The sequence below is a fragment of the Ambystoma mexicanum genome, chromosome 3q (assembly GCF_040938575.1).
Source record: "Ambystoma mexicanum isolate Mex_15411 chromosome 3q, UKY_AmexF1_1, whole genome shotgun sequence".
Lineage (NCBI taxonomy): Eukaryota > Metazoa > Chordata > Amphibia > Caudata > Ambystomatidae > Ambystoma > Ambystoma mexicanum.
Genome location: NC_090926.1, coordinates 767,157,923 through 767,180,921, shown reverse-complemented (window position 1 = coordinate 767,180,921; position 22,999 = coordinate 767,157,923). Strand labels below are relative to the sequence as shown.

General features: G+C 44.4%; 1 protein-coding gene across 6 annotated transcripts in view; it reads left to right on the top strand.

Annotated features, from left to right (window-relative positions):
* Window positions 1–22,999, top strand: part of TSEN54 (tRNA splicing endonuclease subunit 54) — a 571,608-nt gene that overhangs the window by 422,072 nt on the left and 126,537 nt on the right. The gene's annotated exons all lie outside the window — the stretch shown is intronic.

The following is a 22,999-nucleotide window of genomic DNA, read 5'->3' as shown; positions in this document are numbered from 1 at the left end:
AAATGTTGACCGTTTTCCCTAAACCATGTTGCTAAAGCATTCTTAGTTGCCACTTTTGGCTATAACCTCCTGTTTTTCCCTGAAATTTTTTCCATCGTATAAAGGCTATCCAATGCGTAAGGTTTGCAAATATCTCTCTATCCATAGCCAAATTGGACTTTTAATATCCTCATTATCGTAATATTGTGAACTTTTCTTTTATAAACAGAAGGCCAAACCCCATTTCCCTCAGCGTATATTCTGAAAGCTTCCAATTGACTCCGTCAAAAGCTTTTTCTGCATCAAAACAAGCTAGCACTGAGTCTGACTCCCTAATATTGTGTATCCAAATCTCCCAGGAGTAAAGCCCACTTGTGATTCATCAATTAAGCCCCCCATGCATCCATTTAGTCTATTTGACCATGTTTTAGTGAATATTTTGAAATCTACATTCAATAGTGATTTTGGTCTATAGTTTCCACACTTTCGATGATCTTTATCCGATTTTGGGATTACAATTATCAAGGCCTCCATCGATTCACATAGTGTTCCTGACAGCAGAAAGTTGTTAAATACTTCACACAGTATTGGTGATAATTGAGTTGCAAAAAGTTTGTAGAATTCTGGAATTAGCCCATCCGGCCCTGATTTCCCACTATTAACTTGTTTTATCGCTTCAAGTATCTGACCAACTCCAATTGTTGCCTCTATCTTAATGTTTTCTTCAGATTATAGTTTTGAAAGTTTAACTTTACTAAAAAAGTCATTCAGTTCCTTATCATTTGGTAATTCTCCTCCTTACCTCCTTATATAATCGTGAATAGAATTCGTGAAAATAATCACAGATTTCCTCATTTTTAACTAAAGTTTTCCCTTCATCAGTTAATATGGATGTGATACATGTTTCATTAGTTCTCCAGCATTGGATCTTTCATGGATTCACATGCTTAGAATCTTCCCCGTCGTCAGACTGGGACCCCTCGGTACACATATATAGCCTTTTCCAATAGGAAAACTTCCGACACTTTTGTGTCCTATCTACGTCCTTTTAGGACCCGCCTACGCATGCTCCGCAGGCCGTCCCCGTATAAGAGGCCCGCCCCCGCGGTTCCCCTTCAGATTTCAACCGTCTCCAAAGTAGTGGGATCTCCTCGCGTTGTCTTACTATTTTGTACAAGGTTGCATTACTGGAATTTGAGTACAGAAAATGTCCTCCGGGTTAGGAAAAGCGCTGTTCCGCCCATGTGCGACGTGCGGCTTGAAAAAAGTTTACGAGGGGGACGGACATATGGATTGTATATATTGCCTCCACCCTCATCATTCGGCGGATAACTGCGACATATGCAAAGGGTTTTCTCAAAAAACCCTCAAAGACCGCAGTCGACGACTGGTGGCATGGCTGAATGATGGAGCGGGGGCATACCCCCTTCGGAGGTAGGCTCCACACAATCGGCGAAAACATCACGCCACGCTACCTCGTCGGAACCACCGGCGAAGAAATCTCGACCGACGGAAAAAGAGTCGTCTGGAAGTCACTGAACTAGAGACTCCTCGTCAAAGAAATCATCTTCATCAAAAAAGCATGAAAAGGAAAGGAAATCCTCCTCAGGCGATCATCATAGATCGACCACGAGTCGAGAGTCGAATAAAAGCAAGCCAAGTGTGGAAAAGGCAGGACCGCCAAAACCACCTGCTAACTCACCGTCGTCGAGGGCGGCCCAGTCATCGGCATCCACCCTGCCACTTACGCAGGTGGCATCCACCGTCCCACCGACAACGACGATGGCCTCGTCGACGGGGGTTCTACAGGAGGCCTAGAGGCATGAAGTTTTCGATCCGACCCCCCCGGATACTTTACTACAAGAACAGGCTGTGTTGCTGTCCTCGGAGGACGAGAATGAGAGAATAGCTGGCCCAGCAGACCTAGGGCTACGAGTGGCTGACAAGTCGTCGACGAGGGGATCCGTTATACCGGTATCTGCCCCTCTTCTCAATCCTCAATCTGTTTTGTCGTTGGAAATTCTGTCCACGCTTCAGTCGTTGGACCAGAGACTACCTCAGGCAAACCTACCACAGTCACCCGTCGACGAGCCGGGGCCGTCCCGTCAACCGACGCACCTACGCACGTCAATCTCGGCGCTGGCACAAGAGGAAGGTGAGCTGCCAGATTCGGAGTCTGACAGGGGAGCCATGTCGGATATCTCATCATCCCCCTCCAGGGATCCAACCTGGGAGTCAGAGGTGGAGTTGGAAACCCCTAGAAGCCCAGCTCACCCGTCCCCTCCGGACGACATTGCGTCATTCCATTCTATGATGGAGAAGGCATGCAAAGAATTTGGTTTGTTCCAGGAAGAACAGAAAAAGGACTGTTTTTTGTTCGACCACATGGGTAAGAGAAGGAGGTCTGTGTTCTCGATACCAATACTAGACCATGTATGGAAGGAGGGGTTGCAGACAATGCGACACCCTTTTTCAGAGCCGGCAGTGAAAGGACGCCTGGAAAAAAAGTTAAGGCTCCAGAGTCTACCACCAAGTGTTTATCCTCCCAACCAACGCCAGACTCGGTGGTGTCGGCGGCAGCGGCGAGGAAGGCGAAGGCCCAGCACAAGTGCACGACTCCTCCTGAGAACGAAGCGAGACGCCAAGATGCCTTTGGCAAAAAAGTGCTATCCGTGGGAGCGACCACAGTAAAGGCCGCAAACTCTCTGGCAATTGTTGCCAGATACGATAGGGAGATGTGGCACAGGCTAGCTCCGTTGCTTGATCATCTTCCGGAAGAGCATAGGAAGGCAGCGATGTTACTCGTCCGAGAAGGTGAGGAAGCCTCAAATCACGCAATAAACATCGCGGTGGACCTCGCTGAGTCAGGCTTCAAGCAAGTCAATAATGGGGTCGTATTACGTCGACAGTCATGGCTTAAGTGTACCTACTTCAGGCCAGAAGTACAATACAAAGTTTTAGATATGCCCTTTGAGGGAGACCTTCTTTTCGGTGAGAAGGTGGACGAAGCCCTAAAGGGAATGAAAGAGGACTCGGACACGGCACGTTCATTGGGTGCCCTCCAGAGTGGCAGAAACTACAAGTCTTTTCGTCCCTTTAGAGGGGCTTCAGGTAATTCAAGATTCTCTGCATCTGGAGACAGATCCTTTTGGCAGATCAGCTTACTCCTCCCAGGGTTTTACAGACGTGCCTCCCAAACGGCAAACCGTCGCCGGAACTTCCAAACTTCCAGGAAAAGACCATCATATCCGTCGTCGTCGAGAGACAAGCAAAATAAAGATCAGCAGTGACATACAACACACCGTTCTGGGGGGAAGAGTTTCAGCATATGTCGACGAATGAGAACAAATAACGACGGATCAATGGGTGCTGGATACTATAAGAAACGGACACTCTCTACAATTCAAAAACAGCCCTCCACAAATTCCACCTGCGTTCACCGCTCATTCCCATCTGAAGATACTGCAACAAGAGGTAACACTCATGTTAGCAAAGGGCGTGATAGAATTAGTTCCAACATCACAGAGAGGTCAAGGAGTCTACTCAAGATATTTCGTCGTAAAAAAGCCGAACGGCAAATGGCGTCCCATTTTAGACTTACGCGATCTCAACAAGTCTTTAAAGAGCCTAAAATTCAAGATGCTCACTCTGCAGGAAGTGATCCGCGCCGTTCAAGAAGGGGATTTTCTAGCGTCCCTGGATTTACAGGACGCGTATTTCCATATTCCAATGTGTCGGAAACGCAGGAAATTCCTAAGATTTGTAATAGGGCGGACTCGCTACCAATTCACGGTTCTTCCTTTTGGGCTCAAGACCTCCCCCAGAACGTTCACGAAATGCCTGGCTCCAGTAGCGGCCTGGCTAAGGAAGCAAGGCCACCATGTATACCCATACCTCGACAACTGGCTGGTAAGGGGATCCTCCCCAGCGTCGACCAACACAAGTTTACAAGCCACCATGCAGCTTCTACAACAGCTTGGATTCGCCATAAACTTCAAAAAATCCTCTCTGCAGCCATCGAGATCGCTGGTATTCCTGGGGGCACAGTTCGAGACCCGGTTAGGGCTAGTGAAACCTTCTCTCGACAGAACCTCAAGACTCAATCAACAAGCATGCCGACTACGGCGAAACACCAAGATCTCAGTGAGAAAATACGTTTCGGTCCTAGGGGCCATGGCATCCTGCATCCATCTGGTGGAGAACTGTCGCCTATTCATGAGGCCAGTCCAGGAATTCCTCGCGGACCGATGGACGCAGGCTCAAGGATCGTGGTCAGACAAGATAACCATCGACGACGACAAGCTGCTTCGGACCCTTCAGTGGTGGCAGAGTTTCCACAATCTGAACAACGGCGTACCCCTACAGGAGCCGGAGTTTCAGCGAACCATAGTCACGGACGCGTCCCTAACCGGATGGGGAGCTCACATGGGTGCTCTCCAAACGCAAGGTCGCTGGTCTCCAACGGAGTCACTCCTACACATAAACGTGTTAGAGCTCAGAGCAGTACACGATGGGCCTTGAAGGCATTCCTACCACACATCAAGGGCTCGCGAGTACGAATACTGACCGACAATACAATGGCCATGTTTTATCTGAGGAAACAAGGAGGGACGCGATCAAGAACTCTTTCCATAGAAGCCCAGAAAACATGGCATTGGGCATTAAAGCACGAAATTTCCATCGTGGCTCATCACCTTCCAGGAGTGAGGAACTCCCAAGCAGACTCCCTCAGCAGAAGCATGGCCCAGATACACGAGTGGGAAATGGACACAGTTCACCTGATGAAAGTGTTCGAGAAATGGGGTCACCCCCCTCTGGACGCCTTCGCGACCAAAGACAACAAGAAATGCGAGCAATCCGCAAGCAGATGGCCTCAAGAGGGCTCCAGGGGGGAGGCATTCTCCTTTCCATGGACGGACATGTTCCTCGATGCTTCTCCCCCGTTCCCCCTCATACGGAGGACAATACAGTGGATACGCAGATACAATTGCCGGGTAATTCTAGTGACACCATACTGGCCAAGGCAACCGTGGTTCTCCGACCTGCTTCACCTGTCGCTGGAACATCCCATAGGGTTTCCCAAAGCCCCAAACCTACTATCCCAGGAAAAAGGCACGGTGTGGCATCACGACCCGGACAGTCTCAACCTTACAGCCTGGCTCCTGACTTTTCGGAGTTCGGTGCCTTAGACGTTTCGGAGGATTGTCAAAATATTCTGCAAGCGGCTAGAGCCCCCCTTCTACAAACAAATCCTACTCCTATAAGTGGCGGAGGTTCTGTGAATGGTGTAGGGGACAACAGGGCCTACAACCGTTGTCGGTGACGCCGGAACAAGTTCTACCTTACCTGCTCCTCTTAGCGGAGAGGGGATTGTCCTTCACATCGATAAAGGTGCACCTGGCGGCCATCTCGAGGTTCACAAGGAAAAGGCAGTCGTCTCCTCTATTTAGCGACAGACTTGTAAAACACTTCATGAGGGGTTCATTTCGAGCTTTTCCCCCGGAAAAACGTTTCCCCCCGACTTGGAGTCTCAACACAGTGTTGGCAGGCTTAATGAAACCGCCTTTTGAGCCTATGGCCACGTCCGACATAAAATTCATTTCGTGGAAGTTGGCATTCTTGATTGCTGTCACATCAGCTAGAAGAATCTTGGAACTGCAAGCGCTGGTCGTAGACCCGCCATACCTAAGATTCTTTAAGGACAAAGTAGTCCTTGCAACTAATCCTACGTTCGTCCCAAAAGTTCTGACAGTGTATCACAAACACTCGTCCATTGTTCTCCCTTCTTTCTTCGCCACACCATCATCGGCAGCAGAAAAAGCTCTTCATACCCTGGACGTTAAGAGGGCTCTGAAATTTAACCTACATCGTACACAGGAATTCAGGTCGACTAGACAACTGTTCGTCGCGTATGGTCCGTCGACGAGAGGAAAAGCAATCTCTAAACAAGGATTGGCTCGATGGGTCTCATCGACGATTGCGTTTTGTCACTCTAAGGCCGGAAGGCCACTGCAAGGACATCCTAGAGCCCATTCTACAAGATCGATGTCCTCCTCAACAGCTTTATGGGCAGGAATTCCGTTGACGGACATATGCCAAGCTGCGGCATGGTCAGTGCCCCACACGTTTACCCGCCACTACTGCCTTGCCAGGCAGCATGCGGACGAGGTGCAGATGGGAAGAGCTGTCCTGCCCCATCTGTTTCAGTAAGGTAAGCTCCATGCTGTGGAGAATCTGTTGTCTACCTTTTTTAATGACAGTTTATTTTATGTGGGTAAGGTTATATGAGGTAACTTATTCCTACTGTACATATGCATTGTGTAGTATGTTGAAGGTATATTACATTACATTCTCACCGCCGTCTCAAGTGTTACTGCTATACAATCTATTCTAAGCATGTGAATCAATGAAAGATCCAATGCTGGAGAAGGGAATAGTTTCTTACCTGTAACTCCATTTCTCCAGCATTGGTATCTTTCATGGATTCACATGCGCCCGCCAACCTCCCCGGAATGTAATGTATTTAATTGATAAATTTAACCCTTCCTACTTTGGAAGGGCCGAAATCTGAAGGGGAACCGCGGGGGCGGGCCTCTTATACGGGGACGGCCTGCGGAGCATGCGTAGGCGGGTCCTAAAAGGACGTAGATAGGACACAAAAGTGTCGGAAGTTTTCCTTTTGGAAAAGGCTATATATGTGTACCGAGGGGTCCCAGTCTGGCGACGGGGAATATTCTAAGCATGTGAATCCATGAAAGATACCAATGCTGGAGAAATGGAGTTACATGTAAGAAACTATTCCTTTATCCCTTTTAATTTATTAGCCAATATCCTGCCGTTATTATCTCCAAAGTCCCAGAATTTCTGTTTGGTATAAAACATTCCTTTTTCTGCAATTGTATCCGATTCATATTTTTCCCCTCCCACCTCCTTAATTGTTGCTTTTTGACTCTGTTTTAAAATTTGCCCAGGTCTGCTGTAGTTCTGTAACTCCCTCTCCCATCAAAAATCTCCAAGTTTTCCCTCTTAGCATGCTCAGATCTGCTTATTAATTCACCTCTTATTACTGCTTTAAAACAGTCCCATACAATCTTGATATCAGCCATATCCTTGTTCTCATTAAAATAGATTTTTAATAAGTTTCCAGTCCTGTAATAACTGCTGAGTCTTTAAGCACTCCTGCTTGCAATCGCCATCTTTTGGACCTATCCTTCAGACCCATAATATTCATTTGCAATTCAATTAATGCATGGTCAGAGATTCCTCTTTCCTTAATTTCTGAGCACACTACCTGACTAACCAGTCTATCAATAATGAGCATATAATCTATCCTTGAATATGAATTATATACTGGTCAGTACAGTAGAAGGTATATTCCTTCTCCATTTGGTGCATCTTCTGCCATATTTCTACCAGATTGTATTTTTGTGTAAAGCTACGAAACTCTCCACGTATTCCTTCACTTCCATATATACATTCCGACTTCCTATCTAATTTACTATTAATCACAACATTAAAGTATCCCCCTAAAATTATATTTTCTCCATTCATCTCGGTAAATTACTCAATCCCTCAAAAAACTGTACAGTTGCCGAACATGAGCATAGATAGTTTAGTTCCTACTGTCATTTTTTTCCCATCATATATTAAATCTACTAGGAATATGCAACCTTCATCATCTTTCAGTATTTTCTCTATTTTTATTGGTATTCCCCTTCTAAATAGTATGCTAACCACTCTTGATTTGGAATCGTAACAATGAGATACCACCTGAGTGTTCCTGAAATTGGTTAAAAAGCTTTCAGATTGATCAGTCAAAAAGTTTCTTGAATGAAAACTATATCTCCTCTATTTCTCCAAATCCTTGCCATAATTTTTCTTCGCTTAGACACACAATTCATACCTTTCACATTCCACGAGACAAAATTCAATGGTTTCATGTCTTAGCGTCTTATACCTGTCTGCCTATAAACTATGAGTTGAGCATACTTCTTTTCAAATCCACTAAATGAACAGTTTCCATAATAAAAAGGCAGCAAATCATAAACAAAACAAGACAAGAAATAAAACAAGTCAACACAAACAGACTAACAATTGACAAACCAAACAAATAAGCTCCACCTTGTGAAGTCTGATACTCATCAGACATTCTATAAGCAAATGTATGTACAATACTCACATTGTCTCGAACTATACTTACCAGTAGACCCATGCCTATTTCAATACATTTTTCTATCATCAATCTTACCCCCTCCTCTGCATTCTGTTCTAAAATAACAATGCCTTATACATATTATCATCTTACAGAATATTTCTAATAAGGTAACCTATAAAGTGTAAGCAATTCCCTACTATCTTAACTCTTAATACTCTAATTTAAAACCATCTACTCGTCAAGATGCTTGTATATCCACTCAAGGGTAATATGAAAATTAGAATTAAATCCTACCATTAATCTAGCGAATATTACATCTGATCCTTCTATCAAGCATATTTATTCATGTAAATATTGCCATCAGTCCTTATCAACTACTCACAGACATAACATTGTGTTTCCTAGTAAGCCCTATTCATATTATATAACAAGAACAGCTTCCACTTATCATTTGTCTAAGTACTAGTTCTCTTATAAGTTCCTATAGTATTCAACATTCAGACCCATGTTAACATATTATTCCAATTCATTCTATCACACTTACCTCTTAAAATAAGTATAATAGTCCGCTACGAACTATCTATCCCTGACGTCATCCCATTTCTCCATTTATTCCAAACCTCCACCTTACCCCTACGTAACCATGCAATTGATCTTCCCCTTACACAACATCTTACCTCCATCCCTATTAAAGTGTCAACACAATGGAGAAGAAGGGGACCTTACAGCAGTTAAAAAAAGAAAACACATTTTATAACATATGAAAATAGCAAGGTCCCAATCAGTTTCCAGTGCATTCAGCCACCACTAGGTGAATGCATCATTTTATCGTCTTCCCAGAAGTCATATCTGCCCTTTGTTCTTATTTCTTGTTTGCCAGGATGTTTGTTAAAATGTCTTCTCCAGCTTGACTGAAGTACATAATAACTAGTCCTCTCCTGGTCGCGTTGAAGTGATTGCTTAATGTTAGTTCTGTCATGTCTAACATTTCCTTCACAACACATCTGGTCCATTATATAGCATCTTTGCCACTGTCTCCCATCACATGTTGAATAGAGTTAATCAGGTTCTTGTCTCACAATACCCTGCACGATGATAACAGCCACCCACTCTGTCACTTATTATATAGCATGCCAATGGTTCACTTGCCTCCTGGCAACTGGGAGTACAATTTGACGTTGGTTAAAATCTGCAGAATGGATGCTCTAAAAGTCCTCAAGCAGTCGTAATGGACATGTGACCAGCTCTCCCTGCTTAGCTGGTAGTCTGAAGGAATACTGGAGCGTGGAAGTAATCTTATTGTGCCTTAGGCCCTTTGACAGCTCTGCCCTTTATATCTTAGCATATCTTTGCAAGTTTCGGTGTCTGTCTTTCCAATTCAGCTAATGAACCTGTGCAGTTTATCCAAAGTTCCAGAATTCATATCATTCAGTAGCCTGGAAGTAGCAGCCACCTCTGTGCCTTCGTTGGTTGCATTGTTTGCAGACAATGTCAATGTCGCTTAAGGGACATTTTATTCCAACATTCATTTTCCTGGAGCCCATCCTGTACGCTTAATAGGGAGAGTAAAGCTTTCATATGTTTGCCCTACATAGTGCATCAGTCTACATATGTATTTAACTAGAATATTGGCCAACCCAGATTTCTTTTCCAGTGGCAAACCTTGTGGTTAAATGTCAGTTAAATGGGCCTTTATTATTACATCCAGCAACGACATTCATTTGGGCACCCTTTTAAGTCCGCCTCTATTTCCCCTTCAGTGCTAAAGTGAAAATGTTCCTCATTCTTCTTCTAGCCTCAGATATACTGTATCCAAAAGTGGATTACAATAGTTGTCTCCTTTTCGTTTGTCAATGTGTTATATGTACTTCTTACACTCATTTAAAACTTCTGGGCTATCGAGGAGCTAGGAAATCCTTAGATACAACTACTAGCACATTTGCGAGTTTATGATGTGAATGCACTGCCTTGTCTAATGTCTTGACATATTCCTACATTCCTATTATGTGCGCACACCGTACACCTGTTCTCTTATTTCTGTATTACCGACATTACAGAGCAATGTAGATCAATTTTACATGGTCATAAAGGCATTTGGGGCATGTTGAATGCAATACAGGCCTAAATTATATATTGTTAAAACACTTTCCTGCCACGTGTTCTGACAGCACGGCAAGAATCCCGCCCCTGCAGTATCAATGCGTTATCTTTGCCTTACTCTATGTAATAATTGCCTGCAGTCAAGTACTTAATGTCTCGCATAACATCAGTGTTTGAATTTGCAAAACGACAGAAACACCATGCAAAATGGAGGTGCAGGTTACTTTAAAACCCATCAGGATGGAAACATACCAGAACGTGAGGAAATAAATTAAAAGGAACAATATAGAAGGCATAGAAAGATATTTTTGGGCTGATTTATTTTTTTCCGCCTCTTGACCTATCAATAGGTGTTAACCCTTGTTTATGGTTTACAGGCTGAAGTTTAATTTATGACTTTGGAATGCATTATGAGCATTTCGGTGTGTTTTAAACTTGTTTGTTCTTTTTCCTTTTCAATACATTCTGATCCTGTCTTCTGCAGCTGAAGTGTTGCTATAAACAAATCAGGATTTGAGTTTTCAAAAGCACAGAAACCCTGTGCATAGTGGGACTGCAGAGTTGTTACAAACCTGTCAGAATTCTAATTTCCCAAAACGCAATGAAGTGCATTAAGAGGGGGCCTCTGCGAGAGAGGTAGAGTTACCAAGTGCTCCGAAGCCATAAGCGGAGAGCAGTTGTAGGAAGAAGGCAGCGGGAAGGAGAGGGAGAGCAGGTGAGAGGAGGGGAAACGACCCAGGAAAACCAGCGTCTAAACCAAGAGCAGGGAAGCAAGTGATCGCAATGCAGTGCAGTGACCAGGGACAGAAGCACTTACTTGCACGCTGCCCTCCTGAAACCGCATCCGAACCTCATTTTCATTTTGAGACCAGCCCTCGTTCAACCTGCCCGTCGCAGGCTCTCATGCTTTCATTCGGATTACCACAGCGCAGTATTCCGTATTGCGGCCGCATATCGTAGCAGTCGGTATGCCCCTCCATGTTTTCAAACGTGTTTCATGGCCATCCATTTCCCGATCGCGTCAGCGGGTTCTTTCCTCAATGGTAAGCACGTAAACTCTTGAAAAACAACATAGGGCTCATACAGCATTCAAATTAAGTTGAATTGACAGCAATTTTGTGGCGGCCATCTTTTTACATGTTCATTTTGAAATATAGTTGATGATGAAGTAAAAGTGAAACGTATTAAAAATGAAACTGGTCTTACACAATCCTGAAAAACATATAATTATTTAATTTTTGGCCTGCTCAAGCCTTTTTCTTTTTTCTCAAATTTTTTTTTTTTTAATTTTTTTGTAAAATCTTGATCCAAGGATGTACCTTCCATGGGTTCTGAATCCAAGTCTGAAAGCCTCAGCAAATTTATGCTCAGTAAAAGTGTAGATGACCATCCAGCACTATTCTAAATGTAGCAGGATATATCATATAGTAGATAGAATCGTGGTTGGCTCTAGATCTGGACAAACCTTTGCTGAGCTCTGTTGGTTGCCAAGTTTACTAATATGGTTCAATTGTTGCAATATCACAGGAGTTGTAGGGGTTAGCCAGTACCCCAATTGTTTGAGTAAAAGGAAAGAGTTGTCCCCTGGTTATCTTGCTTAGGTAGTTCAAAGAATGGTTCTAACACAGTAGTAATTGCGATACAGTTCTCGCTTTTATTTGTACTGGTGCTTAGTTGTTTTATCATTCAGTCGGTTAGATAACCAGGGGACAACTCTTTCCATATATATATATATAATATAGTACTTTATATTTTTTGCACAAGCTTTCATTTTAGCTTTATCAAAGGCCCGTTTCCTCTCCAGGACATCTAGACTCAGATCCACAAATATCATTATTTTGTTGCCACCCAATGCTAGGTCTCTCAGTTCTCGGGCTCTTTTCAGTATAAGCTCTCTAACCGGGAATCTTAAAAATTTAACAATAAGATGTCTTGGGTTCTCCCCCACAGATGGTTTTGGCCTTAGTGACCGGTGGGCCCTCTCAATTTCCAAGGATATCTTTGGATCTAAATCCAGTATCTTTGGTAAAGTCCTTTGTAGAAAATCAATTGTATTACCTCTCTCAGCATTTTCAGGGAATCCAGCTATCCAGAGATTATTTCTTCAGGAACATTTTTCCTGTTCAGATATCTTTAAAGTAAGTTTCTCATTAAGTATTTTCGAATCTCTCACTTGATCAGCTAGTCTCTAAGTCTTCTCATCCACTGAATTCAGGTGCGTTTCTGCTGAATCAACTCTCTTGGCCACTTCCACAAACTTTTCTTCTGATTTAAAGAGTTTTGTCTTTATCTCTGCAATATCCAATGTTACCTTGGTCAGCAACTCTGGTACTCGGTCTTCTTTGCTTTCATCATTATCCTTTTTCCTCTACCCCTTTCTGTCTCTCAGCTGGTTGAATCACCTCAGAGGTATCAGGTACAGAAGTTGAAAAGATGAAGGAGTCAGTCTAGGGCACAGGAGCACAGCTTTTACGCTGCCATCTCTGGAGCTGACAGTTCTTTTGACAGGGTTTCTTTAAATAATAGGTCTTTATAGAGGGTGTCATTACAAATCCATCTGCACTCTGTATACAAGGACGGGCCTAGGTCTAATTCCAACACACATAATTAATTACCTGTCCAGGCTACTATCTCAATGGCTGCGGCCAATATTGTGCCTTCATTTACCGCTTCGATCAATAAATAATCTATTCGGAAGTAAGTGAGGTGGGGAGGGGAATAAAAAGTGAAGGCTCTCTGATGTGGGTGGACTGCAAGTGTCAATCGGGAGGTTTGCTCTTAGTAAGCTTGGGAACCCTTGCCTCGTCGGGCCGCACAGAGGGTGTGCCCCTTGCCTCATTGAGTCCCAATCCATTCTGGGGTCTGATATGGTGTTAAAATCGCACCCACACACTAACGTGCCATCTTTCCAACTCTCTAGGAAACCAAAAAGGGACTTGCTAAAATGTAACTGGTTCTGGTTGGGGGCATAGACGGAGCAGCGAGTGACTATTCAGGATCTTATTTTCCCTTTTAATGCAAGGTATCTCCCATCCTGTTCTCTATATATCTTTTCTATTTGAAGGCCTAAGGATTTCCTATATATGATTCCTACTCCCCTTTTCTTGTGACTACCCGAAGCCCACAGTGTGCCTCCTATTTCCCTGCTTACGACTTTGAATTCCTTCCCTTGCATGAATTTTGTTTCCTGCACAAATAACACATCCAGTTTGAAAAGCCTAAATACCCTTGCCAGGATCGAATGCTTTTGCAGTGATTTCAAGCCTTTGACGTTGAGGGACCCAAACTTTATCCCATCAGGTAATGCCATAATGGTGTTTTAATTGTTGCTTTTTTACTCACAATGGGGTGGCGTGCCTTACGGATGTGTATGGCCATTAGCATGCAACTTCTGTGTTCCGCTGGTGTATCGGGTTGTATTTGTGTGACTTTCACGGTGTCCAATTGTTTCGCTACCCCTCAGATGTGTATCCCTCCCACTCTTTACACACACCACCACCCCCACCCCCCGTGAAAAAAGCCAACCGGGGCACTTCTCTTCTGAAAGAAGAAGGGCCACTCTCCAGGCAAAAAAACCAACCTTAACATGTTTTGTGAACTTAATGGCGGAAACGTCCCGCAACACAACTTGATATTATCCATATCTAAACTGTGATGGCTGTGCTAGTGTTCTACACCCTTTATCATAACAGCATGCTTAGAGGCCATTTCGCCCACTTTGATAAGTCACGCTTTTCACTCGTCTCTGGTAAACATGTACGCTTGTACTTCTTGGTTCCTGAGGCTCGGCCTCTCCTCGTTGAGGAAGGTGCAGCTTTGTGTACCGGTCCCCTGGGTGTTCTAGATTTGTCTCTGTCGACTCCTAGTGCTACAGCTTGGTGACTCTCCAAGGATCCTCAAGTTTCCTCCTCTGAAATGACACGAAAGCTCTCTCCCTCGTGTTCGAAGTTCAATGAAAAGGGAAAGCCCCACCAGTAGGGAATTTCCCGCTCCTGAAGCCAAGTTGTTAGTGGGCGGCAACTTCTTAATTTATTAAGTGTAGTGGCGGAGAGGTCTTGAAATATTTTAATGTTGGATCCTTCAAAGTCGATTGGTTCTCTAGCTCTCGCCTTCTGTAAAATGTCCTGTTTCTGCCTAAAATCATGGCATTTAGCGAGAACCGATCTTGGGCCATTCGGCGGGCCTCCAGCTCTGTGTATTCTGTCGAATTCAAAGTTGGGGACATCTGCTGGGTCGAACAATGATACCACCAGGGCCTTTACTCGGCTTTCCAATACAGCTAGGGTTTCACCCTGTCTCTCACTTAGGCCCATGATACGTATATGCGATCTACGTTCTCTGTTTTCTAGATCATCTAGCTTCAGTTCTATGTCTCTCTCTCTGTTCAAGATCTGAGAACCTGACTTCATTGTTCATCACTGTGATGTTACCTGATAGTTGGTTGTTCTCTAGAGCCTCGATCCGTTCTTCCAATTTTACCATTCTAGCTTGCAGGTCGGTGACTTTCTCCGTCAGGCTGTATTTTATGGATTGAATTTCTCCTAAGAGGAGGCGAATGTCTGCCTTGGTGGAACTGTCGCGGTCATCTCCTGGTATTTCTGGCTGGCTTGGCTCCTGGTTTTGCTCCATAGTTTGAGTCGTGATAGAATTCAAGTGACTTTAGGGCTGTGCTTGGATCCAGGGCGCTAGTACGTATCGGAATTAATCTTTACTCCGCAATTGGTGGCCACTGTGTTTCCCTCTTGGCAGTGCGCCGCCTGAATCACTAATTTTGGAGTCCAGTAAGAGTTTCTATGGTCAGTGCCTCCTTTCTTCTTCCACTTCACTATCACTATTCCATAATTATTCACTACTTTCTGTGCCTTTTCGTTGGCGCACTATGTTTTATTAACGATCCCCTGTAAAGGCAGTGTCTTCCGTTTGTAGTGGTGGACTGTGCTGTGTTACTGCATAGTCAGCCTCTTCTCTGAAGGATATGCGGTCAACAGGTAGGCTGGATATGTAGGAGCATGCTCGCTCTATGTATCTACTTGAATGCAGGAGCTTTACTTATTTCTGGTGTTTCCGCGTTGCCTCACCACCGCAGGGGGTCGTTTTCCCGGAGTTCTAGGGCTCAGCTGGCAGCGGCGCACAACTGCATGTTCATGTGCTTGTATTGCCGGCCCGATGTCCCGCCTTCTGTTTCCCCCCTTCTTGCTAATGTGAGTTTTATATTAACCTTGTGCGCTACCTGTGGAGGGGGGAGGACCGTGATTATTCCGGTTGAGTGCTGGGCATGGGCAAAAGCATGCTTTGCTTACCGGCCGTGCACCGCATCCCTCATGCTTCCTCTGGCTCTCGTTTTCCTGCGATCTGCCTTCTGTCTACACAATGCTGGGGGGCAGTGGGGCTTTTTGCTCACTATTGCCGTGGTCGCTGTCACGGTAGGGAGTCTTGCTCTTCCGCTGGGCTCCAGCCGGGTGAGGACTTTTATGACGTTCGAACAACGTCCACCATATTATGTGCTCTCCGTATCAGGGCTCCTGCAGCCTTCTTATTCTGGTCGCGTTTTCAACTAATGCAGGCACGATTTTCTTCTGCATTGGGCCCCGATGTTCCTCATCAGCTCAGGGTTTGATTCATGTCTTTAAAATGCCTTAGGGTTAAACATTTTCGGAACGCTTATCCATGTCTCGGCGCCTGGAGAGGGAGACGGCGGCTCAAGCAGCCATTACGTCTGTGCCCTCTGGTGGTCCCCCAAACATTTTCTTTTTAACTCTATATGGGAAAGCTATATGGTCATCTTCAGAAATATTGTAGGCACTTTACACTTCCATAATTTACTGTTTCCAATCAGATAAGACATTACGAGAGTTGCAAATCAATTCTACCTTTAAGTCGAAAAATGGGCAATTGTCAGGAGGGATTACAACATTTCTCAACAATTGTACTTTTTTCTAATCAGCACGGGCACGCAGGCAAATCAGACCCACTTTGTGCCTTAACATTGCAATTGGAGTCCCTCACAGTAAAGGTAAAATCCTCTTCCAAAGGAGCGATTCAGCCCTATCCCCAAATATTAGGCAACAAACCTGTTTCCACTCCATAAGAGACGAGGAACTGTCTTTTCCTGATAATACTTTACAATGGGAATGGCAGAAAAGCGACCAAATTGTCTGTCAAAAATTATGAATTCAGTTGCATTTACCCTAATTTTTCTCCTCATATTTTCGAACTCTACCCGATTGGTTCTCCTAGCATAAATGACAACCACTTTAAAGCGTGTATGATCTAAAAACCAATTAAATGTCAACTTCATTTGTTTGGTATAATTTATTGTTCACATTTTCGATTTCTTTACATTTAAAAGAAAGTCCAATGATGCAAAATAAGCATTAATCGCTGCCAAAGCTCTTTGCAGACCTATGGGAGTCAGGTTAAACAAAACATCATCTGCACATTTCATGTGATTCATTTGTAAATTGCCCAATTTTGGGGGATTATTTGGGAAGGATGCCTGTCGTGCAGCCTAACTTGTTTATTTTTCCCAAATTAAAGCCCTATTCATGCAGTCAAAGGCCTGTGTGATATCAAAAAAAGCACAATAAAGAGCTTTTTATTTCATGTTGGGCCCGAGTCTGCTGGAGGTGGATAATAAAGCTATTCTGCAATGTGCTCCTACCCATGCTGAATCCTGATTGGAATTTATCTAAGCAATCAATTGAGGACGCCCACTTATGCAGTCCCTGGAGAATAGGAGCACCACATATTTCACTTGGAAGAGTCCAGGAGTGAAATTGGATGATAGTTCCTAGGAAGTAATCTATCGCCGTTTTAAAAAATCACAATGATCAGCGCTTTATTCCAGGATAAAGTAAACAAATTAACATCAAAATGTTCTTGAAAAGACCCCACAAAGTTGCTGCCCATAGATGTTTGATTTTAGCGTCGCATTACTAGCCCATCTGGGCCCAGAGGATTTCATGCTTTACTTCTCTTAAAGAGAGCTTCAACCACTTTTAAATCCACTGACATATAATCAGCCCAACTCACTACGACTTTTGTCCCACTACCATCTTTACCCTTCTGGGAATAGAAATCAGAAATGTGAGCCTCCTATATTTCCGCTTTTATGGGCTGGGTTTGAAGAGTGCATTGGAGCCCTGGTTTCCTAACAAGCTTCCAAAAGGAGCATGCATCTTTCCTAATAATCGTTCCAAGCATAGCCTCTGCATCCGCAATGTGTAGGTTGAAACAATACTTCTTAAGCCAATTTTTATAATTTTGCTTTAAAGACCTGGCTTCTCCTTTATAACTAATGGTATACTTGTTTAAATGTCTTAATGCTTTCTGTAAACAGTGCTTCCTATCAGAAAGCCTCTTGTCATATTTATGTCTATAAGATTGCTTCCCTTCAGAAGACTGGGCACATACAAGTTCACTAAAAGGTTTTGAAATACTTTATCATAAGCAAGTGGTTTTAGCCCCCTCGATTGATAGTATGTTTTTATTAAAATGTATTGCCCGGCTAGTTTCCATATGAGGGTTTGGTTTCTTGGCTGAACATCCACCAAAACGTTAATGTTTTCTAAGAAAGTTTCTACAATATTCAGATCCAGAGACGGCGCAAGTAAGCAGTGATCAATTGTATTCATTTCAATCACCCCAAGATTAGAGGCCATTAGGATTAAGTGTGAATTGATGGGTCGGCCCTGAATGTTGGAGTTAATCCACTGTGTTGACTTATTAATCAAAGCACTACAATCCTCTCTCATTCCGGCCTCCAATGTTGGCACATTCAAAATCACTCCAACCATGGGCATTGCTTCAGGGACCACTACAGAACATTCTGATTCGTGGACACTTTCATTGATACCTTCCTGGATGACATCTGATCCATTTTTGGAGGCAGCTGGGATCTTGGAGGCAAGGATGACAGAGGGCTAGGGGTGCTGAGGGTGTGGGGGGGGGCAATGAAGGCAGGGAGCATTGGCGGCGCAAATACAGGTCAGAGGAAACATGTATATCTGCAGATATCACCCTATCGTTTCCTAACACCCGACATCCCTCAGTTAGATTTTTTTGAACACTTGGACCATCCGGCTTTCCAGAGGGGAAACATTTCGAACAATGCCTATCAGAAGCACTTAATAATGCAACATCCTTCTTTAACGATCTCACCAAATCATTCAAAATCAACAATGTATTAAAAACTCCTGATTTGAAATTCATCATAAAATGTATAACTTTAGTCAATAAATCTTCTTTTAGTACTTCTGAGCTAGTGGGATCAGGGAGATTGGTGGGTCCAAATAGCAACAAGGGGGAAGAAGGTGTCAGTTCACACGAACTACAGGCGGTTTGATCCACAGCTACATGCTGTATATTTGTTGTATTGATAGAACCGAAGCCTTTAGAGTTCTGTGCTGTACCCCACCAACCCCCAGAGTAGACGGGGAAGCGGTCCTCACAAGTGCGAACACCACCTGTCGCACTCCTTGCACCAGAACACTTAGGGGCTCTCACGGTTGCTTCATTGGGAAACAACGGGACAACAACGGGAACCGGGAGGGAGACGGGGGCAGGGACCGAGGCAGAAACAGTGCCCGAAGCTCCTACGCTAAATGTTTCATCCTCTGCAGGAATAACAGTCCTAGTACTAAGTGCTGTTGACCCAAGGGAGCACAACAAGGATGGGGTAGATGAAGTAATTTCCTCAGGGTAGACGAAATAGCCATTTCCACTGCCCTGATAATTGCCCCGACGCCTTCTGCAAATAACAGTCCCCTCCCCCCTTCAAAGCCTTATTTTTCCCATTCACACACTCCTTGATTGCAGGATTCTCCAGGGCAGTATCCATCTCCCTCTGCTTGGACCTTCTATGTTTTTTTGGCCCCTGTGTGGCTGGGGGGGCTGGAGGTAGCTTTGCTTTTAGCCATACTGCCCGCTGCCCACAACCACCACTACAGCCACTACCACCAACGCACCCTGACACCCTTTAGGTCAGCTGCAATGCAGTTCAGGAAAACTTGAAACACAAAGAGGAGCACCCAGCACAATCCAACACAGCCCAGTGCAATGGCTTTTCTCCTTTTCACCTTAAGCCAAATTATTAATTTGTCATTAAAAAAAATGTAAAAATTGAAAGATAAAATAGCACCTTAAAACACCTTAGAACAGCATACAAATGTCCATATATTATGTGCATGCAGTCAAATAATATATGTCCGATGTCCAAGCAGCAAGCAACAAAGTGTGCTTAGCCAGAGGAACGCCCGAATGGCTCACGGGGCTGACATAGTCCGACTCCCCGCCCTCTGGAGGAACTTCAGTATCCAGCGGCTTGCAGCCCGAGTCTGCGGAAAAAAAACATACCTCAGGACAGCCTCGGGAGGGCCTCAGAAGAGCTTGTGGCCAAAGTCAAGTCTTCATGTTGTTGGGAGATGGATAGGCGCCTACCGCTTACCACCTATCGGGAACAGGAATGAAGCGGCAACCCGCACAGTCGGCAGGCACAGCATACGCCTCCAGATGAAAATCCTGGGGGCAGCCAGCCGACGATGGGTACGTTTCCCCACGTTCCCACTCTCCGCTCAGTTTTCACAGCGTGTAGGGCTGGGGTATAGACACACACTAAATTGACAGCCCACTCAGCAAGTAAATTCGGGTCTGGGACCAACAACTCACTCATTCCGGGGAGTTTACAGATGCAGCACATAATTTACCCAGTTAAAGGTGCAACTCCAGTAAACTCCAATTACCTGCAGCACAAGTGGCACAGACTTTCCTTGTCCGCCCTTTGCCGCACTGGGTGTCTTTTTAGTTTCATGGATAGGTGCAGGCAATGAGCCCCTCCTCCTCCAGCTCCAAGGCAGAGACTACTGTGAGGGGTCAGTAATGTGAGACTTGTGACTGTGTTTAGTTTTCTCAAGGTTCAACATTTTATTATACGCAAAATTATAAAATTAACCCCAACTAAACCTACTCTACCATGGGATTCCCCACCTAGAGTACGCTCTACGTGGAAACCTCCTAGCATTCACAATACTAACCCTCACTCTAAAGCAACATAAACATACAAAGCAACATGAAAACAACATAAATAAAAGGTTACCAAACAACCAGTGTCTTGGATGACTTCTACTGGTCCTAGGCAGATCTTGCTCCCCAAGGAATGTCGCAAAGTCCATTTCTTCCAAGGAAAAGAAAGTCTTAACCAAAGTCTTTAAAAGTTCCAAAGAAACAAAAGTTCACACAAATAGAAATCCACCGGTAAGAGTCTCTTCTTTGCTTGATGAAAAGATTTCCTTTTACAATTCCACAAAGAATATAACAGCACCAATGGGGTTTCCAGGATGACTTCCTTCCAGGAAAGAATAGGTAAAGTTGAAGACAAAAGTACCACTTATGTCTACATCAACTCCCCTGCTTTCAACTTCTGCAGCATCTTTTATACATTTTGTCAGGATCCTTCTGCTTAAGGTTTGCTTTCTCTTCAGCAATTACCTTCTATTTGTAAAACTGTGTGAACAGGCTCCTTTGCCCAACAGTTGGCTTCTGCTTCTACTTCTTCCAGCTACTACAATACTGACAAGAATATTGACGACCACAGTTCTGCTCCTGCCACTACAACTTCTTAGATCAGACAAGTTTGCTGCTACTGCTGCAACTTTAACTTTAGGCAACTTCAACAAGACCTCTACAGGTTGGCAAGGCACTCTTCTCTCTTGTATGACAAGAAAGGGCAGCCTCTTTGCCTTTCCTTCCTTGCAGCTACCACAAAATGTGGTTTTAGCTTTTAGACCACTTCTCCCTTAAAATAGTCTCAGCCATGCAGATTTTAGATCAGCTTCTTTTAACAAGTACCCTACTCCCTTCCCCATCTTCATATACACCTTTGCCTCCAATAGTTACCCAAAAGCTGTTGTGCCACTCTTATAGCTTTGGATAGCTTTGTCACTTTTATTTCAGAGGTCTCTTGGGTAACAACAACTTCAACCTATTCAAAATAATTGTGGTATAGTTCTTAATTGAGCCGGATTCACTTTTACAGAGTTCACTCTATCGGCTTGGGTAATGCTCGTTATTGGTTCAGCTTCAACCGCTTCTATGACATCTACTTCAGTGTTTGATATGTTACAAGATGTGAACCTCTGAAAGAAAACAAAATGAGGCACACACAATTTTATTGTAGTCTTGAACTGCCACTTCAGAGATACGTGTTCCCACCTTTCGGTCAGCATTCAGCTTCCAAGCTATCAGGAAACATTGTGTCATGTGTGGCTTCTTTAAACAGTGCTTGTAACATCTCAGGATAGTCAGTTCTACTTCAATTAAGTTTACCAGCAACGTTCTACGTGTTAACAGGAGCCACACGACTGCTCAGCAACAAGATATTTCTAATAGGGAAACACTGCTTTCAATACTATGCGGGCACCTGAACTAGTTAACACAAGCGCATGTTGCATTTGCCTTATTAGAATGACTTCCCACTTCTATGAATAGCTTCTACTCGCTGAGATGTATGCGCAAGTGCAATTAAAGCTGGCTACAGTTACCAACAAAGTATTTCGAATGGATTGTGTTCGCCCACGTATTCCTCATCTTAGATATTCGTAGCTTCCAGCTTGCTGCTTAGGACATTTTTCATTAGAGGGCGCTGTGCTCGAGGCCGAGGCGTCGAATGTCCCTCGAGGGCCACCATCGACGTCATCCATAGTATAAAGGCCTCGAGCAGCGCCAGTTAGCTTCAGTTCCATTTTTCCGATAGCTTGCTTCGTGACACGAAAACGGCACCTCAGTTCTTTAGTCATTATGTCTTCATCGTCGAATCCTTCCACGCCTAAAACTGGCTTTAAAAAATGTCAGAAATGTGGGAAGAAAATGTCGATCACCGACCCCCATCAGAATTGTCTCTGGTGCTTGGGCCCTGACCATCGGGTCGACGAGTGCGGTTCTTGTCAAGCGATGACCAACAAGGCTCTGAAGGAACATAGAGGTAAACTGGCGGTGGGGGAGGAATCCTCGAAGTCTTCTTCGAGAAAACTGAAGGGTTCGAGGGAATCGGTCGAGGAAATCTTCTTCGTCGAAAAAATCTAAGAGGCGACACCGATCTCCTTCTTCCTCCTGCTCATGGGCGGATACAAGTCATCCCCTATCCTTCCAAACTTGATTCCCCTGAGAAATGGGAGACTTTCAGAACCTCCATGTTAAACATTTTCGAGAATGCGCCCCAGACCCCCTCGAAATAACCCGTGGAGACCATGCCCCTAATCACTCCGAAAGTGACAGATGGAGGTCAAAGACCAGACGTGTGAGATCCGACGATAAATCGCAGAGGGTGTCCTCGGAGGCGCCTAGTAAAAAATCAGACCTACCCGTGCATAAATCGAAGTTCACATTGGGCAAGATGGCGTCGGGAACCCACCCGCCATCGAAGTCCATGTCGAAGGCTACTTCAGCGCGTCCTTCGAAGGCGCTCTCGAAGCCGACCTCGAGGATGACGTTGACGCCTCCCTCGACGGCATCGGAGCCTCTCTCGACGGCATCAAAGCCTCCTTCGACGTTATCGAAGCCAGCGTCGATGACTTTGACGCCTTCGACACCATTATCGAGGCCAATGAAATTCCGGCGCCAAAATCGACACCCTTGTCGAAAACCAAGATCGATGCCGGTCGAAAAAAGTGTTCCAGCCACAGACCAGACAGGACTTTATCAGATCAATGTCTTCGATTTTTGAGGAACAATCCTCTGAAGAGGATGTTACTCCGGCTGGAGTAAAATTTG